The 18,250-nt window shown below is 42.7% G+C and overlaps 1 long non-coding RNA gene across 1 annotated transcript; it reads left to right on the top strand.

The window, feature by feature from the left end:
- The first annotated feature begins 327 nt into the window (after positions 1–327).
- Positions 328–14,667, top strand: LOC121028553 (uncharacterized). The gene is made up of 3 exons (XR_005789300.1): positions 328–1,020; positions 10,221–10,291; positions 14,364–14,667. It is a non-coding gene; the product is annotated as an uncharacterized LOC121028553 (long non-coding RNA).
- Positions 14,668–18,250: the final 3,583 nt, after the last annotated feature.

Consider the following 18,250-nt stretch of genomic DNA (forward strand, 5'->3'; position numbering starts at 1 on the left):
GGGAATATTGGTGCTGCAAAAATCTTAGGTCTGTTTGAAAAGCAGGATTTTTTAAAGATATGTCTACCTTCTTTCTTCAGCTATTAAAAGACTCCTGGGGGGGCGCCTGGGTGGCACAGTCGGTTAGGCGTCTGACTTCAGCCAGGTCACGATCTCGCGGTCCGTGAGTTCGAGCCCCGCATCAGGCTCTGGGCTGATGGCTCAGAGCCTGGAGCCTGTTTCCGATTCTGTGTCTCCCTCTCTCTCTGCCCCTCCCCCGTTCATGCTCTGTCTCTCTCTGTCCCAAAAATAAATAAAAAACGTTGAAAAAAAAAAAAAGTTTTAAAAGACTCCTGGAACGAAAGAAATTTTGTTTATAATTTGGCCTATCGAGGATTAACAATGACCGTTTTGTTAGCATGAAAGCTAACTTAGCATTGAAAGCCTTCCCATCTTCCCTCTCCAAACGTATGTCCTGTTCTTCCCTTCATACATGCAACCCCTTCTCACTGTGCCCAGTACCACCCAGGTCTGGCAGCACTAACCTTTTCCGGCGCTCTCCCTGCTGAGCATCTTACGTACTGTTGAAGGTGTAGTAGAAATCACCTTCTTGGAGAATCTTCCCTGATCCCTAAGCCAGAATCCAGCTTTCCTTCTATTGAATTCCTCTAGTCTTCCCCCTGTACCTCTCACTTGCCAGACGCTCTGGTTTGTTTTGATGGTAATTTTGAAACATATTTTATCTCCTTACTCCATTAAGAGCCTGGGGGGTGGGGGCAGGATCCCTATCTGGCCAGCCTTTGTATTCCCTATGAGGCTTTCTTTACACACAGTAGGTGCTCAGGAGATATTTCTGGAATAAGGGAGTAAACTAAGGAAGTAAGAAATCCAGGAAAGGTTCTCATGTTCAGTATGAGACTTTTCACATCAGTAGCTCTGACCACCAGGCAACAAGATGACAGGCAATACATCTGGAGCACAAAAAGAAGTCGACGGGCATGCAATGACACTGTTTTGCTGTGAACGAGAAAAACTGAAATGGTGAGAATATAAGAGTAAAATTTTGATGGAGCAAATATTTGTTTAAAAATTTTTCTTTCAGTACATTTATTTATTTTTGATAGAGACAGAGCACAAGTGGGGGAGGGGCAGAGAGAGAAGGAGACACAGAATCCGAAGCAGGCTCCAGGCTCCGAGCTGTCAGCACAGAGCCGGACACGGGGCTGGAACCCACAAACTGCGAGATCGTGACCTGAGCCGAAGTCGGACGCTTAACTGACTGAGCCACCCAGGTGCCCCAATGGAGCAAATATTTATAATCCCCACCCCCTGTTTCACTGGCTGTTTCAACTGGTATAATTTATTGTTTACAGAGTAGCTCTTATGTTGTTGTAATTTGTTTATTTTTGCTCTGCTCTCCTTTGAAGTTTAAAAGCAGACAAGAAAACACCATGGGGTGAATGTGGCCGTTGTGGTTGGAGATGGGCTCCCATGATTCAGACACTCTGGGGTGTTTCTTTGTGAAGGTCATTCCCTTCCTCTGTGCTAAGCACAGAATGAAATACTCCTCACTTTCAAGATTAATCCAGTGGCCGGCATTCCAGGAAGAATAGTGGGGCTATTTGTCAACTAGCTTTAAATATTTTATGGCGAATACTCTACTGTACCCTGGAAATTGGTCTTTTCGCTATCAATTTCCCAACATCGATATACTCTTTGTTGTAGTAAGAAATATTTCCCTTTGTAGTTTAAGCTGTGTTTCTACCACAAAGATTCCTAGTCCTGTTAAAGGGAAACACTGGCTCTTCGGGGGTAACATCGGACATAACTAAAGGCAGAAGCTGAGAAACCTTCCCTATTCTCAGAAGAGGTGTGCAGGCGGCCAGGGGCGGGGTTACCCTGCAGACAGCTCAGAGGCTGCAGGTAGCAGCCCGGCCTCTGAACAAAAGGAGTCCACACCTGGGGTGCAGACAAAGGAAGGCTGCCTCAGCTACCCAATTCCCAGTTCACATCGCTTGCTGCTTGGGGACCCCTAGTGGCGACACACAAGCCACAAGCACAGGTGTTCCTGGCTCTCCACTGAAGTGGAGAGGGCTCCCGGAGTATGGCCCTGAGTTTCCTATTTGGCCACTTAACTTGAGGGGATCAGATGTGTGGTGCACACGCGCACACACACACTGCGTCGTGCTATCAGCTACAACCTCTTGGACTTGAAAGATGGAGACAGAGAAACAGGAGCTTTTCTTTCTGAAGGGAAAAATCAGTTTAGAAACTCACGACGGAGCGCAGAAACTCACGGACTACGTTTTCTTCTGCATGTTGGATCCTCTGGCTTTGTTCTCTGACATTTGCAACTGCAAAAATCTTTTCTGCCTTCAATGTCATAAGAGAAACCTAGGATAAATTAAAGTGAAGAGTGCCCCAAGTCTCCTCTGGGCGAAAGTGTGCAGTGAACTTGTTTCTCACGTCGTCTGGGAGTGTCTGTGGCTTTATGCTTTTACTATCAACACTTGCTTTCAGAAAAGTATCCAATGCATTTATTCCCTGCTAACTGTCCATGCATTTATGCATTCATTGATTCGTTCAGTAATGTTTCTTGAGCACTCAGGGAGTCTACTAGGCCCTGGGAAGAAAACTGCATCCTTGGCCCTGGGCTATCCTATAGTAGGATCCCCTCCGCCTCTTCCTGGGCGTTTCCATTTCCACTGGGACAACGTTTCAAGCTATAGAAATGATCTCTAATTGGGAAGTATGGGTATTATCCATGCTGGCATCCACTTTCTTTTCGGCAGATTAAAAAAAAATAAAATAAAACCTCCAAAGCCAAGCCTCAAAGTCGACTAGATAACTGGCATATTTTCATCCACGGGGTTAGCTTGTCGGCTCAGAGAACCAAGCAGATATTCTGAATGTTCTGTGCCTTCGCCCTCACCAACCCCCCACCCCGCCGCCAGAAAAAGTTCTGAATCAATGTTTTCATTTCTTTCCCTGTGGCAGTTATAGATTTGATAACAAAGCAGAAAAATCTCTTTAATTTTCTTAAGGAGGGAGAGTAAGTGGGCATTGGAGGAAAGCTAAAAGACACTATATCTGGGTCAGTCTTCCGGCGTTAGGAAACACATTTTAGCCTTTTGCAAATATTCCACATTGTTTTGTAAAATGAGGCGTGAAGAAGTGATTCTGGAAAAGTACCGTGTGTATCTACGGAGTCAGACAGACCCCATTCCATCCTAGTTCCTCACTTATTAGCTCTGTGATCTTGAGCCCGCTACTGAATCTTAGTTTCCCGATCTCTGAAACAGGGTAATAATACCCCAGAGAATTTGTGCGGGCCAAATGAAATAATAGGTGTAATAGAGCGTCTGCTGTATAGAAGCCGAGTTGGGAGTTCTGAGCACAACATGCTGTGCTTACACCTACTATTCCAGAGCAGGCTGGGAGAATAATGATCTGATGCAAAAGTAACTTCCATCTCTACCTACCACTCCTGTGTTACATCACTTGTGCGAGTGTATATGAAGACAGAGAGGCCTGGGCTTTGGAGATAAATCCAGCTCAAATCCTGATTCTGCCACACACCGCTGGTGAGGTTGGACAGGGAACTTGGTTTTTCCTCTTTCTTAGTCTACTTATCTGTTAAAATGGAGATGATAGTGCCTCTTTTTTTTGTTTTTTTTTGTTTTTTTTTTTTGAGAGAGAGAGAGAGCACATGTGAAAGCAACTGGGAGGGGGGCAGAGAATGAGGGGGACAGAGGATCCCAAGCAAGCTCTGCGCTGACAGCAGTGAGCCCGATGTGGGGCTGGAACTCAAGGACCATGAGATCATGACCCGAGCCTAAGTCGGATGCTCAACCGACTGAGCCACCCAGGCGCCCCAGTAATGCCTCATCTTTAGGTAAAGGACAGTGTATGAGCGTAGTAAACAATATTAATGTGCAACACGTACTTTTTAACTATAGCAGTTCCTGAGGAATGAGTGGATGTTGCTAGGGAAGAATGTTTCAGAACCCCCAGGGAGTAGAGCGTGGCCTATAAGAAAGTACATTCAGGTCCTCTCTCTCTTTCTCACTCCCTCTCACCCCCCCCCCATACATACACATATATGCACATGTACCACACACATACACACACCCCACACAAAACGGTAATGTCTCCCGTGGGGGCATTTCCCCACCAGCATCTTTGGATAAGAATCCTGATGGAATATGAAAGTATGATACAGTGAGAGACAGGCAGGTTACTTCATCTGCCTGCCACATCTGGCCCCTGTGTGATAAAGGGAAGAAAACCAACATTTGATGATTTGCTAATACTGCCATTACCTTACCCCTCTGCGCATGTTCCCTACCGCGAGCGATACAGAAAAATCACCTGCCACATGATAACCACTTACCATGTGCCAGGACCATGCTCAGCACTCTATGCCTTATCATCTATTCACAACCAGCCTGAAGTGGGAATCACGGTCTCCGTTTTCCTTTGGGGAAACTGAGGCCAAAGAACTCGTGTTACATCTTAATCAAAATGTGCCATAACCCTGGTGGGAGGTATTATCATTCTCCCTTGAGTGAAGAAAACCAAAATGAGAGAGGGTAAATAATCTATCAAGGAGACAGGCATTAATTTGAACCCAGCTTTGGCTGATACTTTTCAGAGCATGCCAAAACAAAATTACCCAGTAGTTTGAGTTTGAAGTTTCTTTTTGCTTTTTCAGTACATACTTTCCTGTTTGAACCTTCACTTAGGAAAGAAATGCTTTAAACATTCATGGTTTTCTATTTGAACCTGGAAGGACGTTGTCTTTTTCCTTGCCTAAAACAAATCTTTGGGCAAGCCAGACTCTGGAGGCTTTGCAGGACTTGTGTTCTGACCCTGGGCAGTGACAGGCATAGTGTTAGGGAGCGTAAGAGGGTGTTTGCCCAAGGAAACCAAGAATGTTCCCTGATCAAAAACTCCGTCCCAGGGGCGCCTGGGTGGCTCAGTCAGTTAAGCATCCAACCCTTGATTTCTAAGCGTCTGACTCTTGTATTCAGCTCATTCGAGCCCCACATCAGGCTCCGCACTGACAGTGCAGAGCTTGCTTGGGATTCCCTCCCCCTCTCTCAAAAATAAATAAATAAACTTTAAAACAAACAAACAAAAAACTCCCTCCTATCCAGCTTCCAGATGCTGGAAGTTCCAAAATTAGAACTTTCACTTCTTTGATTTAAACAGTGCTATGGACACATGTTCTAATCGATCAATTTTGAGGGGACCTAATACATTCAGCTAAATAATTATTTTCACCTGAATAAGTTTCCTGATTCCAAAAAAGCTGATTTTAAAACCAAGGGAAAAACCAACACAAAGAACAGTGGTATGCAACCTTGAATATTTTTACAGGCTACCTGGGGGTCTTATAAAATACAGATTCATGGGGCCCCTGGGTGGCTCAGTCAGTCAAGCATCCAACTCTTGGTTTTGGCTCAGGTCCCGATCCCAGGGTCGTGGGACTGAGCACCACCTCGGGCTCCGTGCTGAGTGTGGAGACTGCTTAAGATTCTCTCTCTCTCTCTTTCTCTCTCTCTCTCTCTCTCTCTCTCTCTCCCACTGCCCTTCTCCCTACTCGTGCTCTCTCTCCCTAAAATATAAGTACATACATACATAAATATATAAATAAATACAGAAATAAATTAAAAAACCAGATTCAGATTCAGCAGGTGTGGGACAGGCCCCAAATCCTGCATTTCTAACAAGCTCCCAGGTGATGTGGGTGATATGTCACCACGCTTTGACTAACAAATCGCCTAGGGCATGGCTCACAACTCTGGGTGCACAGCAGAACCACCCAGAAGGCTTTTTAGAAATCCCAGTGCCTAGAATGCACCACAGAACAAGCCAATCAGAATCCCTGTGGGTAGGAAACAAACATCAGTGTTTTATTTTATTTGTTTATTTTTAAGTTTATTTATTTTGAGAGAGAGAGAGAGAGAGAGAGAGGGAGAGAGAGAATCCCAAGCAGGCTCCCCACTGTCAGCACAGAGCCTGACGTGGGACTCGAACCCACGAACCTTGAGATCATGACCTGAACTGAAACCAAGGGTCAGGGGTTTAACTGACTGAGCCACCCAGGGGCGCCCCCGCAAACATTAGTATTTTTGAAAGTTCCAGGTGGTTTCAATGTGCTGCTAAAGTTTGGAATCACCGATAGGAAAGATAGGATTATAATGTCAAAAGGGTCCATGGGGACCAGCAAGGGTTAACGTCGCTCCACGATTTTGCTGGGACTGTCTCTGGTGGCAAGGAAAAGAGAATCAAATTCTTGTCAAGATCTTTCATAAGATCATGTAACCATAGCCCTCTTGATGTGAGAAAACAGAATAAAATGTAACATTAGCACAAAAATTTCTTAACATGGGGCGAATCGTCTTTCAATTTTGTCCGCATTATGATTTTAAAAATACATTTCGCGATGAATAAGCATAAACACTAGGCACTTACTTTAGGGCCACTCCCTCTAGAGCAGCCAGCTGTCAGTGAGGCAGATGTTTGCCAGCAAATCCACTCTATCATTTCTCAATCAGAAAGAAGATTAGAAATGGGATTTTCAGCTCAGATGGGGTTGAAGGGTGATATTTATGCCAGAGAAATACTTCACGCCACAGCTAAAAAAAATTGCTTTGGGGAAAAAAAACCCCTCCACTTCTTATGTGTTATGAATATATGAAAGTGAAACCTTCATCTTGGACAGGAAGAGGCGGTATCATAGGTGATCATAGGTGAATGCATTTGCTTCCTACTTCCACTGATGCCAGATGCAGAGAGACAAAAAGTATCTTAGCTGGTTCCCTGTATCCGAAGATTTTATTCTCCTCCGGATACCCTCCCAGTCCTCAAGTTGAAACTGAAAAGGTGGCACGTTAAATAAACCAAAATGGTTATAATGGTTCATTCAGGCATGATGATTCATCTTATGTGTCAACTTGATTGGGCCATGGAGTGCCCAGGTATCTGATCAAAGATTAGGCTGGTGTTTCTGTGAGGGTGTTTTTGGGTGAGGGTAACATTTAAACTGGTAGACTGAGGAAAGCAGATCGCCCTCCCTAATGTGGGTGGGCTCCATCCAATCAGTTGACTGACTAGAACTAAAAGGCAGACCCCCCTCCGTTGAGTAAGAGAGAGCTCTTTCTGACAGCTTTCAGACTACACCACCAGTTCTTTTGTTGATTTTGAACTTGAACTGAAGCACTGGCTCGTCACGAGTCTCAAGTCTATTGGCCTCTGGATGGTAAATAAACCATCAGCTCTCCTAGGTCTCTAGCTTGCTGATGCACGATGCAGATCTGGGACTTATCAGCCCCTATAACCATGTGCCTCCATATATAAAAGAACTGTCATGAGCCAATATATATTGGCATGAGCGTCCATATATATATACACACACCTATACATACACACATATATCCTATTGGTTCTGTTTCTCTGGAGAAACCCGACTAATAATTCAGAAAGGTAATTTTTGGTACCTTTGGTATCCCTCCACACTTTCTAATTTTTCTATAATGGGCATATATAATCATTGATTTTTAAATTATGCATTGTTAAACAAGCAACAGGAAAGCTCACATACCCTCTTACATCGCAAATGTCTGTACTTCAGATAAATGTTGCTTTTTAAGCTTCAGAACCTTATAAACATTACCTGGAGACCTGTTAAGACTGGATCCCACCCTCAGAGATTCTGATTCAGGAGGTCTGGGGGTGGGAGCTAAGTGTCTGTGTCTTTCCCAAGCTCCCGGGTGTTACTACTCCGTGAACCCTTTGAGTAGCAAGGTCTATGATAATCGTTAAGAGATCACAGTCCCTTACTAAGCAACTGTCTTTTAATGTCTTCCTGTGTTTACTCCACCAATTCAGCCCGTTTAAAAATTCTGTTGTTTTGCAATTGTCTTTCCACCTGGCTTTCTCATGGCATGAGAAGATTCTGGAGGGCAACAATGGTGTTTTGCCAGTTTTGCATCTCCCTTCCCAAACCCAAGAATCTTTCCTGTAATAGAATTTTAAAAACGTTTGTAGATTCAATCGAGTGTTTATCTTTGTTCTGGTTTCCCAAGCCATCTAAAGGCAGCAGGCTGTCCTGATTTTCCACACAAAAGGGCAGAAGCCGAATTAACACAATAGGATGCTGTCTGATATTGTCTTCTCCCCGTCCAAGGAATTTAATTTTCTATAAGCCTACTTCCAATTCTCTCTGGGACAGTTATATTGAGAACGTTAATGCTTCATACCCTCTTGTGACATCAAGGCCTTTCCTACTGAACGTTAATGATCTTGGGGGATGCTGAGTTTGCTCAATTTGTATGTCTAGACATGTGAGCCCATGGAATTGTGTAGACAAAATGTTTCAATGTTGAAATGCCTTTCTCAGTTTTGATCCAAATGTGTGGTATTAGATAAAAATATCCTAGAGTTATACACAGGTAATATTGACTGAATTTGACAAGTAGTTGAGTATGAGGATCTGGCAAGTCTTAGGGAAAAGTCTGAGCAGTATTACAACTTTCTACATTTTCATTTGGATTTGAGTCTTCATGTCCCCATCCTGGTACACTCTGTGTGTCAGACCATAATGACTAGCTTTCGTTTCTTAATGCTGGTTGCCGTCTTCTTTTATCATTGTTAGACCACTATCGGGTTCATGCAGCACTTTTAAGGCATTCAGAGTGGAAATCTTTTGCCACCACTCACCTTCCTCTGCCCTCCCACTTTTCAAACTGTATCATTACCTTCTCTTTTGCAGAGCTTCCTGTCACAGCCTCATAATAGAAGTTCGGCTTGTTTGCATATGCATTTGCATGTCTTCATTAAGAGAAAGACGGCAACATGATTAATGAGTGTTATTTCTCATTTCACAAAAGGAATATGTCTATAGTTTATAGTCAAAGCACTGAAAGAAATAGTCCTAAGTTAGCTCAATATCAAATCATTTACTGCCTGTATGTTACTTAAGATGTTTTTTCTTAGAAGGTAAGTACTCACGCTAACTGTAGGCATGTTGGAAGTAAAAGAGAGGTAAGTAAAATAAAAACCGTCCATTTCCCACCAGCATGCATAAATACATTAATGCTGTAGTTGTGTTTGTCTCCCTGTGGGGATTAACACTTTTGTAGTCTGCGTTTTGCATTTTATGTTATGTAGGAATATGAACATACACGTGGAAAAAAAACTTAGGATCTGCATCAAAAGTGCAGAATGTTAATTGTTAACCAATTCGACAATCATATTTTTAAAAAAGTGCCTATCTTTGTGTATTAAAATTACTATGAGCAGTTTAATTTTTCTATATTGTGTAATTTTTTTAATGATGGTATTTTATTTTTATAATTGGAGACAAGAGAGCTACCTTCATTTTGGAATGAAGTCGTATTAAAAGTTTTCCATGTCATTACATATTCCTAATGTGGTTTTTCATGGCTATCTAAAATTCCATTGTACGAATCTACAATAATTTAATTCTCATTATTCTTCTATTGATTGAAATTTAAATTGTTCCACTGATTCTGCTTTTTTGATTTATGCCAGGATAAAAATCCTTGCACATCAATCTATGGGTGCCTTTCTGTTTATTTTCTTAGGCTTCATTGCTCTAAGTTGAACATGGCAACGGTAGGGCCACCAGCTGTACAACTCTAGAAAGCCCCAGACGCAGTATGTTCTACATAAATGGTACAAATTCAAAATACAATTCGAGAGGTGTCTGCTGGGGTAAGTCAACGGCTGAACACAGTCAAAGGCTATGAAAATGTTTAAAGGCCTTGATACAATTTGCCAAATGGCCTGGAAAAATCGTCTCAATTTATACTCATTCCAAGACTTGCCCCACATGTACCAGAATTAAGAATTCAAGATTTTTTTTTTAATTTTTTTTTCAACGTTTATTTATTTTTGGGACAGAGAGAGACAGAGCATGAACGGGGGAGGGGCAGAGAGAGAGGGAGACACAGAATCGGAATCAGGCTCCAGGCTCTGAGCCATCAGCCCAGAGCCTGACGCGGGGCTCGAACTCACGGACCGCGAGATCGTGACCTGGCTGAAGTCGGACGCTCAACTCACTGCGCCACCCAGGCGCCCCAGAATTCGAGATATTTTTAAACTCAGATTGGTGAGGAAAAAATGCTCATCGCTGTTTTCGTTTGTATCTGTTTGATTCATAGTGAGGTTTAAATTTTTACTTGCGTCTATTTATATTTCTTCTTTTGCAGATTGCCTATTCACATCCTTTGCCAAAATGCTAATGAGAACCGAGTCCCAAGAGCTGCACCAAGAGTTCTAGGTGCGTGTTCTTCCTTATTTTCCCCAATTACACTATAGCAGTCACTTTTAGAGTCTCTGTACAGCAAATTCGAACTCTAAGGGATCTATGGAAGTTGAGGGACTTGCCCAAGGTCCCACAGAATGGAGAGAAGTTATATATATAATTTATCATCAAGTTAGCTAACATACAGCGTATATGGTGTGCTCTTGGTTTTGGGGGTAGATTCCCATGATTCATCGTTTACGTATAACACCCAGTGCTCATCCCAGCAAGTGCCCCCCTCCATGCCCATCACCCATTTTCCCCACCCCCTCTGCCCCATCCCCACTCCCTTCCACCCTCAGCTTGTTCTCTGTATTTAAAAGACCCTTATGGTTTGCTTCCTTCTCTGTTTGTAACTATAGAGAGAGATTTAAGTAGAAGTTTGTGATTTTCTTTGCTCACAATTCTTTCTTGTACTTTGGACCTTCCTTCTGTATTATTTTTCTTCTTCCTAAAGCATATGCTTTTAAAGTGTCTTCACGAGGGGGCGCCTGGGTGGCGCAGTCGGTTAAGCGTCCGACTTCAGCCAGGTCACGATCTCGCGGTCTGTGAGTTCGAGCCCCGCGTCAGGCTCTGGGCTGATGGCTCAGAGCCTGGAGCCTGTTTCCGATTCTGTGTCTCCCTCTCTCTCTGCCCCTCCCCGTTCGTGCTCTGTCTCTCTCTGTCCCAAAATAAATGAAAAACAAAAAACAAACAAACAAACAAAAAAAACGTTGAAAGTAAAGTGTCTTCACGAGGATTTCTTAGTAGTAATCCCTCTCAATTTTTGCTTATAAATGTCTTCATTTTGTCTTTTCTTTTGAATAAAAATTTAGCTTGGTATAGAATACAAGCTGACAGTTAATTTCCTTCAGCACTTTGAACATATTATTTCACTGTGTTCTGACATATTTTCTCGACAAAAAGAAGTCCACCATCAATCTAATTATTATCTCTTTTTTGGCTATATTCTCTTTTTTACTGCTTTTAAGAGGTCTGTTTGGAGGTTTTGAAGTTTTCCTACAGTGTGCCTAGCTGTGACATATCCTGTTCAAGATCATCGGCCTCATGAATCCGAGGAGCTATATCTTTTTTCATTTCTGGAAACTAGCTGTTAACTCTTTGAATATTACCTATTCAAAAACATCAGTGATTTAGACATATGTCAAACCTCCCCATTCAATGCTTCTTAACCTTCCTCTCATATTTCTCATTTATTTGTTTCCCTGTGCTCTCTTGTGGATAATTTATCTTCCCCTTCATTAATTTTCTCTTGTGCTGGTTATCCATCAACTAAAGTATCAATTTATCTAATCTGCTGTTTATCAACTGCATTGAATATATAACTTGGATTTTTTAATTTTTCATTTTTATAATTTCATTTCATTATTTTTCAAGCCTATCAGGTTGTTTCTCATAGCCTCTTGTTCCTTTAACATACTTTTGATACCCACACCCCCCCACACACACATTCTTTACTCATTGTGCTGGAAATTTTCCTCCTGCCTCTTCTAAATCCATCTTCACCTTACTCTACCCTGCTCTGTGCCCTGAGAGGCTGACCAGCTGGATGGCACGGATGGGTTCCCTTGTCCAGAGAGGTTCCTGCTTCCTCCTCAGCACTCGCAGACCTCTGCTTGCTATTGGTGCAGTGTTCAGACCCAAAAGAGTTTCCCTGCTTCTCCCAAGGGGCAGATGGCTTTTGTTTCTACTTTTGCTTCCCTCGGAAACAGTAAATCGTTGCCTGAATACGGATATGAGGACAAAGATGTGCTGTCCTCCCTCCAAACGCACATGGCTTTGCTTCCACCCTTCCTCAGGGCACTGAAGACCAAAGAGTTTGCTGCTTCTTCCCCAACAGCTTTAGAATCCTGCTTCTAAGCAGGCACAGCAGCGACACCGCCTTCCATATCCCGCGCCACCAAAAGGGGCTCTCTCCAGCCTTTTGACTTAACACCAGTCTTTCTCAAGAGCACCCAGTGGAGACCGTGGAGAGGAGCTTGAGGGTGGGTAACCCCCCCCCTTGTGTCTGGGTATGTGGGGCCTCCAGTTACTGTAAACGGATACACTGGCATATACTCAGCCTTTAGAAATTCTTTTTTTTTCTTTTAAATATCTCCCCCCACCCGCCACCCCACCCCAAGTCTATGGCAGCCACCTCTTCCTCCCAGACACTGTCAAAGGCAAAACAATTCACGCATCCTGACTCTCCTTGGGGTGGAGGGGATTTTTACCCTTTGAAATTCAGCTTCCTGCTTGCCATATGTGGCCTCAGCTCTCTGATGAGTTCAGGAGAGTTGGGATTTTGTACATTGTTCAGCATTTTCTTATCAAGATGGCAGTGACCTTCTCCTGCAGCTTTCTGTATCCCAAGCAAGAGCAGGATTCCCAGTATTATCATTAGCAGCACCACCTTGCACTTCACAAACACTCTGGGTTTCGGGGTAAGTTACAGCTCAAGATAAGGCCAGAGCTCAAAGCCGAAAGCCCCTGGCAGACACCTACAGGCCAATGCCAGCGACAGGGCTCACTGCCTCTCCGGGTGCCTGCTCTCTTATTTTGAAGCCTGAGAGAATTTCTCTTATTTTCCTGTAAGCTCAGGCATGCATTTAAAAAGATGTTTTTTTCTTAAAAAAAAAAAAAACAAAAACAAACTATCTTCTCCCATTTTTTAGGCCATAACAGAAAACGTCTTCCAGACAGCTGGTGAGTCCTATAGCCAGCAACAAACATTGGGAAAAAAAATGTTTTATAATGTTAAAATTTTAATTATTTACTTTTTTACTTATTAACATTAATGATTCTTGAAATTGTTGATGAGACGGCTGCAGAAGTAAAAAAAAAAAGCAATGGTTAATGTGAAATTAATATTTAAAAAATGAAATCCATTACTGTAAAAGATTGACTTTACTAAGCTTTTCTTAAATACTCTTAAATACTCTAAAAGTTCAATTTATCTGGAGGGTGTTAACATGAATAATTTAAAATTCATTTTCCAACTGCAAGAGAAATAAAATTGATTTTGAGAGTTTTGCTGAGTCCAAAAGCTTAGTTATTTTTAACAAATTTTTTTGACAAAGGATGAATGGATGGTTACATGATGACAACTAGATGGATAGACTGATAAACAGATCGTTGTTATAGTATACGAATGTGAACTTTAGACACTGATCTTATCGTAACCGAAGGTGAGCCTGAATTTAGAGGTCAGAGGATTCCTGAGCCAGAACGTTGATCAATTAGATGTGACACATCAACTAACAGAAATCAGCCAAGTGCCTACAGCACTTATGCTACTAAGCCAGCAGTGAGCCTGGATCCTGGAGAGAAGGTGATGCTAAGATTTAATGATTTACATTAACATGTTTCACGAAAGGACTGAATTATTACAGGAATTCCCCAAATAAGAAAACCTAGGTACTTTTGAGTTCCATTCAGGAGGCACTGTTATCCACACATGTTAACCTGCTCCAGAAGACCCTGCATCAGGTTTGGCTGATCTGCCTGACTAGATGGCTGTCTCCTTCCTTCTTCACCATCCCATGATTCTTCCCCTATGCACACCAAGTACTGAGGTGAAGGGGACCACCTTTTCAGATAGAACTGATTATTCTTTACAGTCAAAGATATAGGCATTGGGGGCTTCCCGCTAAGCCACCTGAGTTCCATTTGAGGGAACAATATGTGAGGGTATGCTTGGAAACTTCAGTTTACAACTACCTCCTTCCTTAAAAATGATGGATTTGAGAGTCTATTTTTGGCATTTGCCTACCCCCCTGTCTGGCAGGCCAAATAATGGTCTCCCAAAAAGATGTCCTCTCTTCCTAACCTCCAACACCTGTGAATATGTTAGTTTACATAGCAAAAGGGACTTTGTGGGTGTGATTAAAGTTAGAAGTCTTGAGATGGGAAGATTATCCGTGATTATCTGAATGTGTCCAATCTAATCAAGTGAATACTGAAAAAGAAAGAACCTTTCCTAGCGGTGCTGAGAGAAAGCCAATGGAAGAAGAGGCAGGAGAGATTCAAAACAAGGTAGGGACTTGACCCGCTGTTGCTAATTTTGAAGATGAAAGAAGCCACGAGGAAGCAAATGCAGAGGCCTCTAGAAGCTGAGAGAGACCATGACCAACAGCCAGCAAGGAAATGAGGACTTCGTCCTGTAACCACACGGGACTGAATGTTGCTAACACCGGCATGAGCAAGGAAACAGATTCCTCCCTTGATCTTTGAGAAAGAATGCATCCCTGTAGACGCCTTGATTTTAAGCTGGTGAGACCATATCAGACTCACCAACTGAAGTATGTAATGGTATATTTGTGTTGCTTAAAGCCATTAGATCTATGGCAATTTGTTACAGTGACACTAGAAAACTAACACATCTTTCCGTCTTCATGTCTCTCATTGCCTACTGCACGCTTCATTCAGTATTGACTCCACTTCGGCATTCTTGTGCCTTCATGGGTTCTTGTGCTGGTCTAGGAAGCCATACCACAGAGGTGAGCACAGGGCTAATTAAGCAGGGCCCATCCAAGTCCCTTAAAAGTTCCATCTGGGGTGGACAGGGATGCTAAGAGAAAGAGTATGTTTCTTCACTTGAGATGACAAACCAAAATGGGGGACATGTAAACCTGGAGATCCTCTGTGTGGAAAGAACTTGCTTGAAAATAAGGATACCTCAGAAGAAAAAAAAAAAAAGAAAGGAAAGAGATTCTAAAGGCATAGTTCAAGCGTCCAGAACCAGCTATAACTGAAACAAAGAACCTCTAGACTTTTTAGTTACCTAACTTAAAAGACATAAACAAAGACAACCTTTTCTTTAAGTTTGGTTTTGTGCCCAGCCGCTACAAGAGGCTTGGCTGATAACATATCAGTTTCCCTGGGTTGCAAAGGATACTTGTTGAGCTGATCATGATGGCCTTAGGCACAATGCCTAGAAAATAATAGGCCTCAAATATCAGTTTTATTTATCTTTTGGTCCCTCCAGAGGAAAACCTCACACTCTAGATGAATCCTCCTGTCTCCAATCTCAAACTCTGAGGATTCGGAAAGGAGACATGTATCCATGGAAAACCCTACATAGGATGACAATGTTGATTAATGTGCTCATGAGTTACCTTTCTCACTAAAACTATCAGGAATTGAGGGGGGCCTGGGTGTCTCAGTTGGTTAAGTGTCTGACTCTTGGTTTCAGCTCATGGTTAATGAGACTGAGCCCTGGGATTCTCTCTCTCCTCCCTCTCTCTCTGCCCCTCTCCCACTTGTGCATGTATGCACTCTTTCTCTGTCTCTCAAAATAAATAGATAAACATTAAAAAAAAAAACCTATTAGGAATTGAAACTGGAGAGACACTCTAGCTCTTAAGAGTGCATAATGAATTTCAGGTACTGTGATATAAATATAGAGAAAATATTTTGCACTGGGCATCCTTTTACAGGTACATCTTAAATTTCAGATAATTATCATTCCCTTTATTCATAAGACAGGGCTTTGATCATGTATCTGTACCTGATAGTGTGTTTTTTTAAATTTCTTTAAATTTTATATTTGAGACAGACAGAGCATGAGCAGGGGAGGGACAGAGAGAGAGAGGGAGACACAGAATCCGAAGCAGGCTCCAGGCTCCGAGCTGACGTGGGGCTCGAACCTACGAGCAGTGAGATCATGACCTGAGCAGAAGTCAGCCGCTCAACCGACTGAGCCACCCGGGCACCCCTGTATCTGTACCTTAAAAAAAACAACCCAACAACCTTATAACTCCTACTGGAAAGCAACTGATACAAGTTTGCTTTTCTGCACTATTTTTCAGAACATATTTGTTTTCCTGTCACACAATCTGTCATACTACGGACACAGGACACCATGGCCATGTGAGAGAAAGAACCATATTTTTATTTTCCAAATCAAAGGATGGCCATCTTTTTTTTTTTTTTTTATGTTTATTTTTGAAGGAGAGAGAGGCAGAGAATGAGTGGGGGAGGGGCAGAATGAGAGGGAGACACAGAATCAGAAGCAGGCTTCAGTCCCTGAGCTGTCAGCACAGAGCCCGATGCGGGGCTCGAACCCACAAACTGTGAGATCATGACCTGCGCCGAAGTCAGATGCTTAACCGACTGAGCCACCCAGGCACCCCAAAGGATGACCATCTTTAAAATAACAATATTGACATTTGAACTTGCTATTGGCCTCCTCCTTTTCGGCATGTAGTTTCTATGGAAAAATAAAAATGTATTATTTGGAGACACATTGATCATTATTTGAAAAGAAAATGTATTATTTGGAGACACACTGATCATTTTCTTAATTATGTCTCACGGCAGGATTTGGCTGTAACAAGTTCTATGCTCCGAATTGTTTGTCTCTCGGCAAATACTTAGTTTGTGGAATTTGATTAAATAGCATCCCAGAAGGTTTTAGAGCTTGTCTTCCTTGCCCACAAGTGAAAGAAATATTACAAGTCTCTGACCTTACACTCCATACACAGAAGACCCTTGATAAAAACCTCAGGGCTGAACTGAGGAGGATTCTGGGCAAATTCCATTCCCTCTGGGATTCCCCACCCTCTTTGCTTATTCATGACCTGGTGCTCTTTCTTCAGGCAAGCTCAGCCTGAGGGCTCTGAGCTGGCTAATGCTGTATGTTATTCCATTATGCATGTATAATGTTGGATGATCTCCCCGCAGAATAACCAAGCTCAATTAACAGGTTGTTCTTACAGATCTGTGAAATCCCCTGGGTGCTCCTAAGGGCTTTTTAGTTGCCAGGAGTGTGGCAGAAAGAATGTAGTGGGAAGCTGGCAAGGTGGTGTCAGTCCGTTATTTCATGTGAAGAAGCAACGCATATACAAGTAGTAGCAGGACTCTGCAATCACGAGTCAAAGTTGGGAACCAAATCGACAGTTCATTGTGTTCAGCACCATTTATCTATTTTTTTTAATTTTTTTTAACGTTTATTTTTGAGACAGAGAGAGACAGAGGATGAACGGGGGAGGGTCAGAGAGAGGGAGACACAGAATCTGAGCGGTCAGCACAGAGCCCGATGCGGGGCTCGAACTCACGGACCGCGAGATCATGATCTGAGCCGAAGTCGGATGCTCAACCCACTGAGCCACCCAGGCGCCCCATCAGCACCTTTTATCTTGATCGACAAACCTCATAAACAGTCATTTTGAAAAAGAGAAATGTGGGTTTGTATCCATTAGAGACATGGACCAGCTGAGTCACAGAGCAGTGCAAGTTGTTTTTGCCTGAGGGTAGATATTACAGAAAGTCAGTCAGATGCATTCTATGGAGCTGGGAAACAAAAGTACTAAAAGATACACATTTGTCATGAATGATGGTCTTTCTTCAAAATATTCACTAAATATACAAAGCCATTATAAAGCAGAGCTAGGCAGACGTTCCTTCGATGAGCCATCAGATGAATAATTGGAGAAAATATGAACAACGCATGGTGGAGGGGGACTAATATTTATAACATCCAAAATTAATTAAAGGAAGGGCAAGTCTCTGGGATCAAATAGAACAAATGTTTTATAAGGGATAGACATCTGAAGGGAGGTGTGATGCTTAATTTTGTGTGTCAATTTCAGTGAGCTATGGGTGTGCAGATTAAATGTTGTTCCTGGGTGTCTCTGTCAGGGTGCTTCTGATGAGATTAGCATTTGACCTGGAGAATCCAGTAAAGAAAACTGCCCTCCTCAGTGTGATTGGGCGTCACCCAAACCACTGAGGGCCTGAACAGAACAAAAGGGGGAGGCAGAAGAAACTTGCCCCTTTTTACGCATCTCACTGCTGAACCGGAGAATCTCACCTTCTGCTGCCCTTGGACTGGGATATGCACCATCACCTTCCCTGGTTTTCAGGCCTTTGGACTCGGGCTGAATTTCCACCACCAGCTTTCTTGGATCTCCAACCTGCAGACAGCAGATCATGGAACTTCTCAGCCTCCATAAC

This window comes from Herpailurus yagouaroundi, unplaced genomic scaffold (genome assembly GCF_014898765.1).
Source record: "Herpailurus yagouaroundi ecotype Mexico unplaced genomic scaffold, PumYag 100, whole genome shotgun sequence".
Taxonomy (NCBI): Eukaryota; Metazoa; Chordata; class Mammalia; order Carnivora; family Felidae; genus Herpailurus; species Herpailurus yagouaroundi.